Source organism: Ambystoma mexicanum, chromosome 12 (assembly GCF_040938575.1).
Source record: "Ambystoma mexicanum isolate Mex_15411 chromosome 12, UKY_AmexF1_1, whole genome shotgun sequence".
Classification (NCBI taxonomy): Eukaryota; Metazoa; Chordata; class Amphibia; order Caudata; family Ambystomatidae; genus Ambystoma; species Ambystoma mexicanum.
In genome coordinates, this window is record NC_090936.1 from 241,773,636 (window position 1) to 241,789,286 (window position 15,651).

At 46.6% G+C, this 15,651-nt stretch overlaps 1 protein-coding gene across 8 annotated transcripts in view; it reads right to left on the reverse strand.

Annotated features, from left to right (window-relative positions):
- The window catches only part of EPS8 (EGFR pathway substrate 8, signaling adaptor), a 1,868,600-nt gene that overhangs the window by 1,391,891 nt on the left and 461,058 nt on the right, over nucleotides 1–15,651 (reverse strand). For 5 of the 8 annotated variants that reach the window (XM_069628372.1, XM_069628373.1, XM_069628371.1 and 2 more), the window contains exon 1: nucleotides 9,634–9,761. The gene's annotated coding sequence lies outside the window, so the exon portion shown is untranslated. Of the gene's footprint in view, nucleotides 1–9,633; nucleotides 9,762–15,651 lie in introns of those variants that run through there. The other 3 variants (XM_069628376.1, XM_069628375.1, XM_069628377.1) reach the window with 1 other exon arrangement.

The following is a 15,651-nucleotide window of genomic DNA, read 5'->3' on the forward strand; positions in this document are numbered from 1 at the left end:
AACAGTCATTTTAGCAAACCTCTATCCTGGTGGTCATTAAGCCATTCTGCTTGATAACCATTATTAGAAATTCCATCTGTTGAGCATTCGTCCCAATACATTCTTATTCAATAATTAGGTCATTATTGCTCCCTGAGGTCCTGTGACATGTGTCTTATTGGTCAGTGCACTTGAGAAGAATTAGCTTACCTTTTTTAATGTCTACACACAAGTCCTAATTTACATGGGAGATGATTGCAGTCCCAAGACTCAAAGAAACAAATGCATAGCATTAAACACTTAAAACTAGTTAAGCTTGCTTACTCTGCGATGTTCAGTGTTCTCCATTATCCTTGTTTCCCAGGCATTACATCAACAGGCATGTTTAAAGGATACTCGTATGCTTCGATTGGCACACTAGGACACTATTCTATATGGGGCTTAAACATTGGTCAGTGCTGCCGTAAAGGTTTTTCACCTTATTCTGAGAGTGCCGCTCTATGATCACAAAAGATCTTGTGAGAATCTACGGGACTCCTCACCTCTCCACTTTTGTGGGGCTCATTCGCACTTGCTTCATCTCATCCTGAAAGACACATCTCTGGGACAATCATATATTCACAAAGGGACCCATCTAGTGAGTCTGGGCCTGGGTGTATCCTGCAGCTTTCTCCTTCTGGCGAGTGACTGGTTTGTTTAGGTGACAAAAGTATTCCGTCATGCAGGGTCTCCTTCTGACATATATGGGTCCTGAAGACTCTTGGTATCCATCACAGAGTTTCTAAAAGAATATCAATTTCTCTTGGGCAATGTTCTTCTTTTGATCAGAAATCTTCACAGGCTCCAGGTGAACCGTTTGGTCTCCCATGACACCATCACTGCCCAGGTTCATAGCTTTGTGGCAATGGTATTACTTTATTCTATATGCATATAGGTGCTAGATATGGGGTATTGACCTTTAAACAACTGTCCTTGGAAACGGTCTCCTAAGAATCTGGGTCCATATCACTTCACCCTAAAAATTGAGGGCCAACATGTACTGCCACCATGAAGCTCATGGTGGTGGCTAGCTTGCCCTAGAAAGCAGATTGTCTGAGCTGTAGAGCCCCTCCAGACCTTGCGATGCAGTTTGGAGTCTGTCACAAAGATTTCCTTCAGCACCCCTCCCTCTGCACACAGCTACAATTGTATGGATACCCAAAGTAGATTGACTTCCCTAAGGTGCGTTATCAATGGCCCAAATGTTAACTGCAACAGTATGCTGGTACTTCGAAGAGAAAATTGCATGGAAATTGAATGATTGAACATATGACTTGAAAACAGCACTTGTAGAGCTTAAAATCATACAGGGTGATTTTGAGTAACGCCATTATTGCAGGCTCAAGTCGGACCACAATACAGTAAACTGGACATAAATGTTCTATGCTAAGTAAAATGAAGTTTGCTGATAGGCCAGTGTTCGGAAGTGAGGTGCCTACTAAAAGTGGGCAAATATCTTTTAGGAGACCCTCCGAGGACGAAAAATGTCCTCCTAATCACAGAGTGCGAGTTACTATGCATCATTCATGTCTCTTTCCCTACTGTAAACTGGCAGATTTCATGTGGGTCTTGGATGAATATATGGTGGTACAGTACATGTGTTCCCTACCCATAATGAACCCAATTTGTTATTTACTTATCCTTCAGGGACCATGCATCTCTTCACAAGGCATCCGCAATTTGAGGTTGTCACCTGCCTTTGTCTAATTTCTATTATCAAAAATCCCCAACACTTTACAGTTGATCATCCCTTCAGCCGACCTTTATTCACCATCAAATCCATGTTTCATCTCCAGTGACTAACAAATGGCATCCATCATAATCATCACCCATAAACCATTATACTTCCCTCTCTTTTACGGAGTATAAGGTATCTCTACCAAAATGAATCAGAACAGCAATGTTTAAAGTTGGCAACAAAATGCAAAACCCTGCCTCAGGCAACACCCCATTGTTCCCAGATGATCTACAACATCGACATCGAAGACTTCAGTAACAAACGCAACATCCAGCAGGCCATGTACGAAGCAACCTCAGATACAATTAACCTCCCCGATACAGAAAGCCTGACTGCATCAACAGAACTCAACAATTTCAGATCAATTATCACAGAAATGTTTACCTCCTAAGTAAAAACAGCATTGCTGCGTCCAGCTGATTGTCTAGGAGGACAGCAGAGGGTGCCTATCATTTCATACAACCTTAGATTAAGGTGGGGAATGTTGCACTTTGGGGTCATGGAAGAAAATATTTTATTGATATTGGGCAGCACATAATGCCTCAACCGCTTACTCTAGGGACTTTTACATGGATTTTTCACTCAATTAATTTGAGTGGTGATTAAATCCTACCAGAGAGGGGGCTCTTCAGTCTGGCACCAGACCCGAAGATGAACAGATCAACAGAGAGGGAAATGCACGATTGACAAAGTGAGTTTGAGGGAACGATTGAGCAGCCACTCAAGCCTCCCGAAAAAGATGTAAGGTTGGGAATAGTGGAAAAAAGGCTTTTTTAAAAATAACTATTAGATTGCAAGTGTCCTCTGGTTGCTTAAAGTGTCCTGTGTTTATTAGGCCGGAAATCAGAGCGGGAAATATGGATTGGCAAGCAGGCCTTTTGGTAGTAGGAAGATTATATCTGAGTCAAAGTATGGCTTCCCCAAGAGATTCACACAAGAGGAGAACAAACGCATAGGAATGTTGGTACTGGTACTCTGACTTCCAAAGAGGGAATAAATAACTAACATTTTAATAAAAATATTTACTCAAACAACTTTAAGACCTCAAAATAGGATTTAGCTATTTCATTAATATTAATCTAAAATAAACTTAAGGGCCTGATACACAGAGCGTTTTCCTATGGGATTGCACCATTATAAAACAGGCCCCTCGCGTCAGTCAATTTGTTAAGAAAACATTGATGCAGCAATTAAAAGATGAATCTGGCATGAAGCACATTTGAAAACCTGCTATTATTGACCTTTTAAACGCTGCTCAGGTTTTCAATGTGGTAAATATTTAACCATTAGACACATGAATGTAGGTTTACAGATTAGAACTAAAAATGTGTTCCTGTAGTAGCCCATTATTTACAGAGTGGGCGTTATACCAGGGTCAACATTCTTCAGTTTTACAGTAACCTCAAACTATGGCACTGGCAGAATCAGTTAAAAGGTAAACTAGTTACAAAGCACGTTTTTTGTTTAAAAGTATCAAAAGTGATCTCCGAAGTGTTACTCTAAATATGGAAATTAGGAAATCACACAAACTATTAAGAGACAGCAAGTACAATCATAATTGCAAACACTTTGAATTTACCATAGCCTTGGTCTAAAAGAAGATACTGCAGTGACTACAGAGAGTTAGTCCAGAAAGATAGGATTTCAATGCCAAAGCCTAAATATCCTTCCTATTTAAGCAAGGGCAAATCTACACATAGTTCTGGATGTTAGGAGAACTTCCAAACATAAAAGGCTACTTTGATCATAATAGATACTCCCTAACCTGTACATGCATTGTAACTACATCATGAAATAGTTCTAAAAAGACCACAAACACTTAACGCTATGCATTCATCCCAATGTGAGCCCCGGCACTTGTTGTCTCAGACCGATTGATTATGAAGTAATGATAGCCAAAGCATCCGTCAACCCCAATGAGCAGGTGCAAGCTGCAGTTTATCCCAAAATGTGTTGACACTGTAGGGAGCAGCTTTGAGCAGTGGAATCAATGGTGAGGAACTGCCTGCTCCCAGTGTCACAAGCGTGCTATAAAATATTTGCGCCCTGGCTCTTTTTTCCTTCCAAATTAAGCAGTGCATTTGCAACATTTAGAAGCAAGAAACCGCCAATACGAAGCACCACGCTGAAAAATGATTTTCCTGCTTTGTTTTGCATATGGGAATTTCCTTTGCAGAGAGGATCACAGCCCGAAGCAGGGCACTAGATCGCTCCAGCAGCAGTTTGGATCAAAACTTTTGTTAATGAAGGCTGTTTAATAAGCAACGGTTAGGAGGAGGAAAGTTCGTGACTAACCACCTAAGGTACGAAAAGATAATGGATCCGATTAGGATCAGTTTTTAATTTAGCTGCATGTTTCCAAAGGGGGCATAGAGCCTGCTTAATTGTGGTGCTACATTGCAACAGATGTTTGAGAGGTTACATTCTTTTAGATATTAAAGATTTTATAGGTGGAAATTCAGTGCATTTTAACTGATATTACATTAGACTTCGATTGGTATCTGGTCATTACATCGAATGCAAAACTATCGAATGCCATACCATAGAAAGAAAATGCATCGAAAAAAAGCATTGAAAGCATTCTTTTTTAAGGTAAAGGGTTTAGTCTAATTATAATGGGGTTTAACGTTTAAAAAGGGGGGGATTTAGAGGGGGGCCCCCATTAAAAAAAGGGAAAAAATGCATTCAATGCTTTTTTTCAATGCATTTTCTTCTATGGTATGGCATTCGATGGTATTGCACTTGATGCAATGACTATGAACCCTTCGATTTGCTTTATTTCGGCCATGGAGCCTACTTCTCTAGACCATTAAAAGGACATGGTCTTTCCGTGTGGTCAGCCGGTCAATCATGTCTTTAATTATACTTGGGATTGCCAGAGTACCTCTTGATTGCCCATGCATCCGCATGTCATTTACATCATTTCCATTCACATGTTCACACATTTCAAGAACCTTTCCATGTCCCTTTGTCCCTTTTCGACCTTTACCTTTCTATGCATTCCATCCAATCTTCCTTCCCTTTAATTTCATGCAGCAGAGCGGGGACACAATATGCCATAAAAATCAGAGAAGGATGGATCCTTTGAGAAAGCTACAGTTCATATTAAGCGCATTACAAAAACACAACCATTAATATATCACACACAATGCACGTATGGTTAACACCAGTTATCTGGCCTTTGAATGTCATTGGTCATTCTCAAATATGGCTTGACAAACAGATATGCACTTTGCATGTTGAACACATGCACAATATGCAATCACATGCAAAGTATAGCAGAGCTCACAACTGTAGACAACTCCCCTTGGGGTCATAGACTGATTTATACAAGTCCAGGTTCCACCTTTAGTGCTGTGCCCCATAGAATACAGCGAAGTCCCACAAACTCGGTCCCACTGTCACAGACACTGAGATAGCAATCGATGCCAAGCCTGAAAACGTCATACTACAGATATTGTAAAGTCATCTGTGCAAACAATTCAACAGTTACTTGAAATTATAAATACAATTTGCATGAATGTAAAGGGCTTTTGCTATACAGCCTACTTTCTGCTGCAGGGCCATTTACCTCACAGCAATTTGAAGCCATAAAAACTGCAGTAACGCACTTTACAAATCTCCAACACACCCAGCAGTGCTTTATCACCACTAGTTTTCCAAACCAAGAACATTATTCTCCAGTTTTTCCTGCCCAAATTTACGTATCTCACTCAGTAATCTTTATTTTCATTCTAAAACTGGAACTCTATGAGGTACTCAGGGACACAGACAACTAGAGATCTCTAAAAAGGTAATCTCAAGGGTCTCTATTGGATTCTTTGTAGGACCTATGGCCATCCCTCTCTTACCTTCGTACGAACCCCCCCACCCCTGACCCCAACCCAGGTATCCATAGACCTGGCTAGGGCTATCGATTTTTGACCCCTACGGTTTAAGTTCTGGCCTATAGTAATTATGTTCTCCCTTAAAGCAGGCTTTGACTCCCTCAAGGATTTCCTAACTTTCCTTACGCTCAACTGCAGAATAGGGTTCCTATGGGGACTTGCCTTGCAGTTGCTCAATAAGATTCACCTTGTTCAACTTCTGACCACCATTATCTTACCTTTCTACTCTACCTGTGACTCTGCCCAGACTCCTCCCCATTAAACTTTTGTCATTCTGATGTGTCACTCCTCAGTCCACCCTTTGTTAACTCTTCTCCCACACTTCTACCACCACCACCCTTCCTCCCACGCTACAAATACCTCCCAAACTGCTGCTGCTTCACCCACACCTGTACTTTTTCTCCCACACTACTATGCAGCCTCCCTCATACCCTGTACAAGTCTTCAAACATGCACACCTTACACTACCCTTTGCACACACATCTAAAAATGTGCACACTCCACTGTAGAACTACTATCACTCCTAAGTCAATGCCTCAACTGATCCGCAAATCTTCTCCGCAAAATGCGGCTCCCTCCTTCCTCCTGCTCGTTTCTTGGTCTCCTCCCTCCTCCACCTCTAGCTGCACCAGATACACCTGCACTCCCAGTTTTGTGTCCCTTGTTTAGGTATTCCTCCCTTTGTGATGTTTGGTCCGTTATCCACATCTTATCAACTTGCTTCCTTTGCTGGGTGTGTATTGTGAGACAGGCATGGTATCAAGAGAGATGACACAGATAACAGAAGTGCAATTTGTAACAAAACTTTAATAATGATCATGATGGTGTAATGCCCATCTATCCCTATACTATAATGGGATTTTGCCTGCCTAAAGAAACCTAAGGAAAGTCTGTGTCTGTAAGTCCAAAATGAAAGTCTGTGTCAAAACCTAGTCTTGTCCTCACAACTATAACAAAACAGGATGTGGGAATCTTTCTCCACAAAAGAGACGTGATCAAAAGTAAAGACCGAGCAACTTTCAGCTTCAGTTCTTCTTGGGTTCCCCGTTTGCAATTCAACACAGTTCCAATAAAGATTCAGTTCAATAGCGTTTGATCAAATTCTGAAATTACCTTCTCCAAGTTCAAATGTATCACAGTTCGCACACAACTCCCTTCTCCAAGACAAAGTCCTTTGCTTGTTAGACTCTCCTGGTTCCCTTCCCAAAGACTAACATAACACTCACTTCTGGTTTCATCTCCAAGTTCAAAAAGAAAACACAAGTCCGATTTAACCCTCCTTCAGGTTTGCGTCACCAAGTATTTCACAGTTCTAAACAGTTTGTTGATAATTCAGGAATTCCTGGTCTAGCCGCAGTTGTCGGGCTGCACAGTACACCTATCACAGGTCACGCAACCGTAAGTCTCCCCAAAGCTATTGGACCCCTTTTAGACTCTTCTGCCGTGCGCTTTCACTTTCAACACTTGCATTCTTTGTAACCTCTTGATATTTTTACACAACGCTCACCACAACTGTTCAATCCTTCGCATGCCTTTGATTCTGTCAATGCTGCTCTTAAGTGATAGTGCTGGTTGACATCTATTAAAAAAAAGTCTACATTCACCATTCAGCATACCATAGTTTACTCATTTGGCAGCTTTCTTTCAGTTTGGCATTCATTATAGTTAACATTTACTTGTGCACGCTTGAATGGCTGCCATCTTTCAGTTCAGTATTCAATATGAATTTTTGTGGATGTTCAATTAGCGGCTTTCTTTCAATTCAGTTTTCAATAGAGGTGGCATTCATTTGGGTTTACTCAATTAGTGGTTTTCTTTCAGTTCGACATTCAATATGAGTAGCATTTACTTAAATGCATGAAACGTTACTTATTTAAAGTTCCTTCGGAGCGCTCCAGTCTCCTCAGCGTCTTGACATTTAACAGCTTTTGTGGCTCCTGCCAGTGGCTCCTCCCGAACAGGACAACCTTCAATTTGGTTACCGGACACATCTCCAGACGCGTCCCGGTGCCTATTTTCTGCTCCACATGCAGTCCGCGTCTCTGGAGTCTTCCACAGCATCAGCTGCACCCGTACTTGGGTGCCGACGGCTTTCCTCACTCCTCTGCAACCTGGCAGCACCTGCTGCTGTGGTAGAGGGTTCCCGAACCTGCAAAGCTCCTCTGTCAGATCTCTGGGAATCATTGCCGGCATCTCTGCTACTTGGCTCAGTCCCAACATAGAGATTCTCATCCCTCTCTGCTTTTGGGCTCCAGCATTTATACTTTTTATCATCATCAACACGCTGCAGGTGAAATGGGTTAGAATCAATTCCCTGACCTTGTGTAAGCCTGTTAGTGTGACATGCCTGACCTTCATTAGTAAGTGCATGCAGGGCCCTCTTCTACGTCCTAGTACCAGAGTTGTGTTTACAGTAGGAAGTGTACATTACACTTAGTTGCCTCTTCCTCGTCTCAGTACTTGATAGGAAATTACAGGGGGGAACTGGAAAGGACTGACAATATCCCATGAAGACAGAGTGCGGTTTAGGAGGCCAGTGTTAGAAAAGAGGGGTGGGTGAGGGAATACCAGGTTCGCCTTCTGATGCCCTCTCTCCAATCCCAATGGAACCTCCACCCAGGTGATTCTCCCTCGCTTTCCAACCCCAGGGTCCGAATCCAAAAGTGATGGCCCTTCCAGGCCACCAGAACAGAAGATCCCAGGAAGTAGATGCGAGTACGTTCAGGTTCCTCACAGTATGTGTTGGAAAACACTTAGTTCCACCCACTTCTTACGCGTCAGCTTACCGCCTGGGAGATTTGGCAGAGCTGGAAACAGTATCAAAGTTAGTTTTCTGGGGGCCCTTTGCAGGGAACCATTGGGTACTTTTGGGGAGCCTTCTCCTTCCAAGTTCATGGTGGTCTAGTGGACAGTCCTTAGTTGTAGAATTACCGGCAAGCTTTGCCAGTCGCACTCGCTATGCGGCCACTACATGTTTCTGCACGGCATCAGTTTGCATCTCTCTCACCAGCCGCTCCACAGCAGTGATCGGGTCACTACAGCATTGGAGGTCTGTTCATGCAGTTCGCTCTTCCAGGGTTCTCATCTCATTTTGCTTCAGTGTCTAACATCTACAATGGGAAGAGAACACTGGAGTGCAAATGTGCTTAGAGGCAACACTGGCGACCTGGTTCTGCAGATACTGATTTGCACAAAAGGGGTGGCACGAATTGGGACCGTCTCCGCTGCCACTGGCCAAGTCAAGGGTAGGACTGGCTGTGGCATGAACCCTTTTAGGCCCTTCCACCCCGGTAAGAAGCCTACAAGGGTTCCACTAACCTGAGACAGAGTTCCCACACCCCTTTGACAAACGCCCAGTTATTGACCTTGTCACACGTTTCGATCACATGCTCATATTTGTAAAAGATGTAAAGACAATTCCCTGCATATAATCAAGGGAGAAAAAAGAAAGTCATGTTCTACCACTATTCTAGTGCAATAATGGTCAGTTGTATGAAAAGTCAAGAATACAACATGAAACAAGAAGCAAAAACGTTACTCCGCAACACGATGAGACAAGATGGTCGTTTTAAGACCCAGTTAAGCAACCCCTCTACGGGAAACTAACCTTACAACTACACACATGCTACTAGATCTAGTTGTCTCAGAAGAGACCGAGTCACAACCGAGACAAAATAATGTTTTCATTTCAAAACCACAGTCCAAACGAATTACAATTTAATAGTATACATAGTATCATCCCATTTCATTTATGACATTACTAAAAATATAAGGAAAACGGTCTTTGGCATTTGATCATAGTGCAACTAATAACGTGCTAGTGCTTTACAGTGCACTTCAATCAGCTACACGTCGCTGTTCACTCATTCCCAAACTAAATACTCCCTTTCACAAAAAAGTTACCAGTATCGACAAAAGAACAACTTGCCCCAATGACGCAATCAGAGACCAGTCAGTGCATCTGTTACATAGACATGCCATTGCAATTACCTGTGTGATGAAGTCCTGCCAGGTTCCCCTGGGCGCTATTATCCAGACGTTGGTGAAGTTCCCATTTCCTTAATCCAAGTCAGTAAAGGACTGCATTCATTTGTATGTAGAAATGGTTTACCCTGAAAATTAAAAAAGGAGCACCGCATATTAAGTATCCTTTCATTGAAACCTCGCGAATGCTGCATGTTTATCTTGCACGGCTTGTGTGCGAATGACTTTACAGTACTCTCATTAGACAGTAACTAAAGGAACTTTCCCACTCTGTTGCAATAGCTGCATTCCAGAATATTTCACTAGCATTCAGCTATACAAATGTGCCAGAACCTTTGGGTAGAAATTAGGGGTTGGGGAAGGAGGTAGGCACTCTTTATCCACCCAGCGCCCTCGCAAATAAACGCATGCACATAGTTCACAAAACCTCCTGGAAAACATTTGTTGCCAAGCGAAATAATGTGGATATTCACTGTTATACCAGGGACGTCATTTCACCAAAATGCCAGGTGTAGCGGAAGTGAATCACAGGACCCTTGATCCCCCCCATGACATCACAGGAAGTGATGTCATTTTACCAGACCCCCGGAGTGATATCGCAGAAAGTGATGGAACACAACCTTTCACCTGTTGACAAAACAGGGAGTGGCATCACATAGCATTGTACACTGTGGAAAGAACAAGTTACTCTCTTACCTGGTAACGTTCTTTCGATGGGATGGTCCGATGACATATTCCCTATCCATGACAGTAATCACCACAGCTGTGCTGCTTTGGAAAATCTTCAGCGCCTGCGTCGATGACATCGATACGCCGCCCTCGAGGACCTCCTCCGATGGCCGACGTCACTGAATGTTACAAGTAGGACGCACGACGCCCGTAGCCTCAGTTGTAGTTTTTTCCCAGAACGTGTGCCACCAGTCTTCTGCCAGTCAGACACACAAAGCCTTGGGGAAACGTAAGCTGCAATCGCATAAGAAATTCTGTAGCGGGGAAGGTAGGGAGGGAGCGATATGGAACACGTCGTCGTACCATCCCATCGAAATAACGTTACCAGGTAAGATAGTAACTTGTTCTTCGAGGGGATTGGGTCCTCCGACGTATTCCATATCTATGACAGACTCCCAGAGCAGTACCAATGCAAGGAGGTGGGAAAAAGAATTTAGAAAACAGAAATTTAGCATGCCCAATTAAATTGTGGAGTAAAGGACCGCCTTGCCAAAGGCCAGATCCTGCCCCCGGATGGAATCGAGGGAATAGTGACGTACTAAAATATGTACCGAAGCCCAGGTGGCTGCATCACAGATGTTGTCAATAGGAACACCCCTTTGCAGGGCAATAGAGGCAGCCATACCCCTGGTAGAATGGGCCCGTAAAGCGACCGGTGGGTCCTTACCCGCCAAGCGATAACACACAGATAGCCAAAATAATCCAGCGAGACAAAGTCTGTTTCGTCACAGGCTGTCCCAAACGCTTTCCAGCGTAACCAATAAAGAGCTGATCGTCCACTCTGACCCGGGACATGCATGAAATATGAAAGCTTAACGCTCTCCTAGGATCAAGCCAATGGAGCCTCTCCTCTTCCTTACCAGGATGTGGAGGAGGATAAAATGCCCGAAGAACAACCTTCTGGCCTAAATGAAATTCCGACACCACCTTCGGAAGAAAAGAAGGACGAACTCTAAGGACAACCCTGTCCTTATGAAACAGTGAAGGGTGGCTTAACTGAAAGTGCCTGTAACTCACTCTGCGAGTGGAAGTGACCACAACTAAAAATACAGTTTTCAGAGTTAACAGTCTCAAAGGGCATGAATGCAAAGGCTCAAACGGAGCACCCATCAGAAACTTGAGAACAAGGTTCAAATCCCAACCGGGCACCTGGAAAGGCGACGCAGAGAACACAGTGAGCCCTTTCAGAGACTGAGAAATTAAAGGAATTTTAAAATAGGAACACTCTTCAGACGAGCGCTTAAATATGGACAGTGACGCCAGGTAACCTTTAATGGTACCCACTTGAAGGCCCCTGTGGCCCAAAGAAAGCATAAAAGACAGAACCATGGGAATTTCACATGCAAAAGGATCCACATTCTTAACCCTGCACCAGTCACAGAACCTCCTCCAATGGCAACGGTACAGGGAATTTGTTGCGGGCCTTCTGGCCGAAAGCAACACCTCCATCACGTCTTCAGGGAGTTCCCAATCCTTATACCTCAACCATTCAGAACCCAAGCGTGAAGGTTGAGGGACCTGACCCCGGGATGGAGAACCTGACCCTCCCCCCCCCCCATGAGAGTAGATCCTCTCGGTAGGGAAGACGACGTGGAGGGCAGATGGACAAGTCGAGAAGGTCCGGGTACCATGTCCTCCGGGCCCACGCCGGAGCAATGAGGATCATCCAGGAACCTAACCTCTGCAGTACTTGCGGGATGACGGGGACTGTAGGAAACGCGTACACATCAGCGGGAATGACCACTCCACCACGAACACGTCTCCTAAGGCTCCGTTTGGAGGAAATTCCCGCAAGCCAAACCTCTCACACTTCCGGTTGACACTGGAGGCGAAGAGATCCACTTGAGGGGTCCACCAAAGGGCGAAGATCTCCAGGAGAATCTCCTGAGCCAGCTCCCACTCGTGAGAGATCGCGCTCTGCCTGCTCAGAGCATCCGCCGTCTCGTTTTCGTCTCCTGCCAAATAAACTGCCAAGATCGAAACTTCCTGCTGGATTGCCCAGAACCAGAGCTGCATCGCCTCCCTGCACAAAGGAAGCGACCCTGCCCCCCCCTTTTTGTTGAGGTAGTGCATGGCCACTGTGTTGTCCATCAGGATCAGGACGTTCTTTCTTCGCACAGTCGGCAGAAAAGCCTTCAGGGCTAGCCCGACGGCCCTCAGCTCCAACAGATTGATATGGAGTCTGGACTCCGACGGAGACCAACGACCGCTGACTGTCAACTCGTTGGCATGAGCTCCCCATCCCGTGAGGGATGCATCCATCACGATCGTCACCTCCGGCCAGGGCAGCCAAAATGGAGCCCCCCTCATCAGATTGCCTTCGTCGGCCCATCACAGGTGGTCCCGGCGACCAAAGCGACACCTGAACAGGGTCCGACATTCTGCTGGAGGACTGAGACCACTGGAGCTTGAGTGCCCATTGCAAAGATCTCATCCACAACCTGGCCTCTGGCACCAGAAGAATGCAGGATGCCATGAGGCCGAGCACGCTCAAGAACTCGAACGCTGGGAGAGTCTGGGCAAGTTGAAACTTGTGCACCATCTGCTGAATGTGATGAGCCCTCACCTGGGGAGGAAAACATTGCCCCAGGGACGTGTCGAGCACCGCTCCGATGTACTGGAGCCTCTGAGGTGGTGTCAAATGGCACTTCAAGTTGAGGGAGAAGCCCAGCTTGTGGAGGGATTGGCAGGTGACTCACAGATGATCCAGGACTTGCTCGGGAGAGCGCGCCCAGATCAAACAATCGTCCAGGTAGGGGTAGATATGAATCACCCCCTTTCCTGAGGTGCGCTGCCACTACTACCATGAGCTTGGTGAAGACCCTCGGGGCGGAGGTCAATCCGAACGGCAGGACCAAAAACTGAAAATGCAAGTCGCCAACCGCAAACCTCAGGTACTTCTTGTGCTTCGGATGGATCGGCACATGAAAATAAGCGTCCTTGAGGTCGAGAGACACCAACCAGTCCTGAAGTTGAAGGGCCTGGAGGACTTGAGAAAGAGCAACCATCTTGAACTTTTCCTTCCTGAGGAGTTTGTTCAAACCGCGCAAGTCCATGACGGGTCTCCATCCCCAGTCTTTCTTGGAAATCAACAAATAAGGGTAATACCATCCCTGGTTCCTCTCCGCTACAGGCACCAGTTCTGTGGCGCCTTTCTCCAGCAGGGATTGAATTTCCTGCGCAAGGAGCGGATCCGGACTCTTCAAAGAGAGATTCCCCGGTAGATTGTCTTGAGGCCTCTGCTGGAAAGGAAGACAGTAGCCGTGAGTTATGATCTCCGGAACCCACACATCTGAAGTAATGGCGTGCCACTCTGCAAGATGCTGCACCAGCCTTCCCCCAACCGGCGAACCATGGGACAAGGCCTCATAACTGAGCTGAAGCGGCTGCGGCATTGCCTGTGGGCAAAGAGGCAACAGCCCGAGCGGCCTTGGCACCTCGAGTACCTTGTTCTCCACCTCTGGCACTCCTCTGGTGACCCCTTTGAATGGCAGCTCCTCTCGCTTTACCAAAGGATGAGTAATAACGAAAGGAACCTCCCTTCCATTGCTGTCCCCTAGGACGAAAAGGCGGAGGTTGTCTAACTGCAGCGCCCAATGACTTCTCTGCAGCTTTTGAGGTCTGCAACCTCAAGGCTCTCTTCGGCCTTGCTGCCAAAAAGATGTTCCCCGTCAAAGGGCATGTTGAGGAGCCGGGCCTGCACATCAGGAGCAAACCCAGACTTCCGCAACCACGCAAACCTGCGTATCACGGTGCTCACCGCCATGGACTGACTGACGCAATCTGTCATGTCCAAGCCCGACTGAACGGCCTCACACATAGCATCCTTGCCATCCTGAACCATGGCACGGAAACCATCCCGTTCATCCCCTTCGGGAATATGTTCAGCCACCAAGGAAACCGTTCCACCGAGTGTGCGTGAAACGAGACAAGGCACAAATGGAGTTGGCCGCTTGAAGCACCATACCCCCTGCAGAAAACCTTTTCTTCGCCCAGCCGTCAAAACGCTTGTCGTCCCTATCAGGAGGGATGGTAGGGTACGACGCCTGCTTAGCCGGGGCCGTAGCGGCTTGCACCACCAAACTCTCCGGAGTAGGGTGCTTGGACAAGTAGCAGGGGTCACTACTGGCTGGGCGGTATTTCCGCGGCAAAGACTTGCTCACTGCCGGGAGACTCTCCGGAGCAGTCCAAGCCGCCACCACCCTCCTCGGTAGAGCCATATGAAACGGCAGTACCGGGTCAGTTGGTGGACCAATGTCGAGGATATCCATAAGGTCATCCTGAACAAACTCCTCTGGGGGAGCAGACCATCCTAAGTACTCTGTGACCCGTGACATAAGGCGCCAGTATGAAGAATCGGCTTGAGTGCCAGGCTCAGGCCTACAAAACTCCACCTCTGGAGAGGTGTCCAGCCCACTAGCATCATGCAGGGACTGCCTCAGGTCCTCAAACTGGCTATGGCCTGAGAGAATCTCGTCAGGCACCGTGTCTGGCACCATGCAATCATCAGAGCCCTCATCCACCTCTGAAATTAATTCCAGATGGCGGTAAGAAGGCACAGAACTGGAACCAAAGCCATGCTTGACATTGTCAAGAGCCTTTCTAGGTGGTTCCCCCGAGCCACGGGGTACCCCCATCGACACAGCCCCGAAAGGCGTCGAGTGAATCAGCGCCGAGAGAATCAGCGTCAACGACAGACGCGGCGCCGACAGCATCAACAGCGTCGACACAGACCTTGAAGGCGGAGCCCCCAGCGTGTCCCTCGACATTCTGGGAGCCGACGACGTCCTCAGAGGCGGGGCCTCGAGAGAGTCCGTCGATGACCTCGGCACCACAGGCGTTGATGTCTTCCTCCAAGACTTCACATGTTCACGCAGTCTCGAGCGCGTTGAGGACTGGGACCTGGACCGGGCATGCCGAGAACGATTCCCCTTGTCCGAGCAGGACCTTTCCCGCGAATCGTGACGACCACCCGAGCCTGAAGGCGTGCGAGCGGCGTCTCTCGGCTGATCACGACCGACCTCACTCGGAGGCGTGGACAGACCAATGCCCAGTGATTCGAGAATCACCAACATTTTCTTCTCGAAGGAAGCCCATTCCTCCGGTGTCGCATGCTTGGAGGGGTAAGCGACTCGCCGACGGGCGGAGTCCTCGGATGAGGACAGGGAAGGTGACAGATGACTGCGCTTCTGGGAGTGCCTCGAAGAGGCAGACGAGTGGCGAGACCGACTCCGGGACCGAGACCCACTGGACTTCCGACGACTATGCGGAGAGTCACCCCTCGAGTCATCCGTC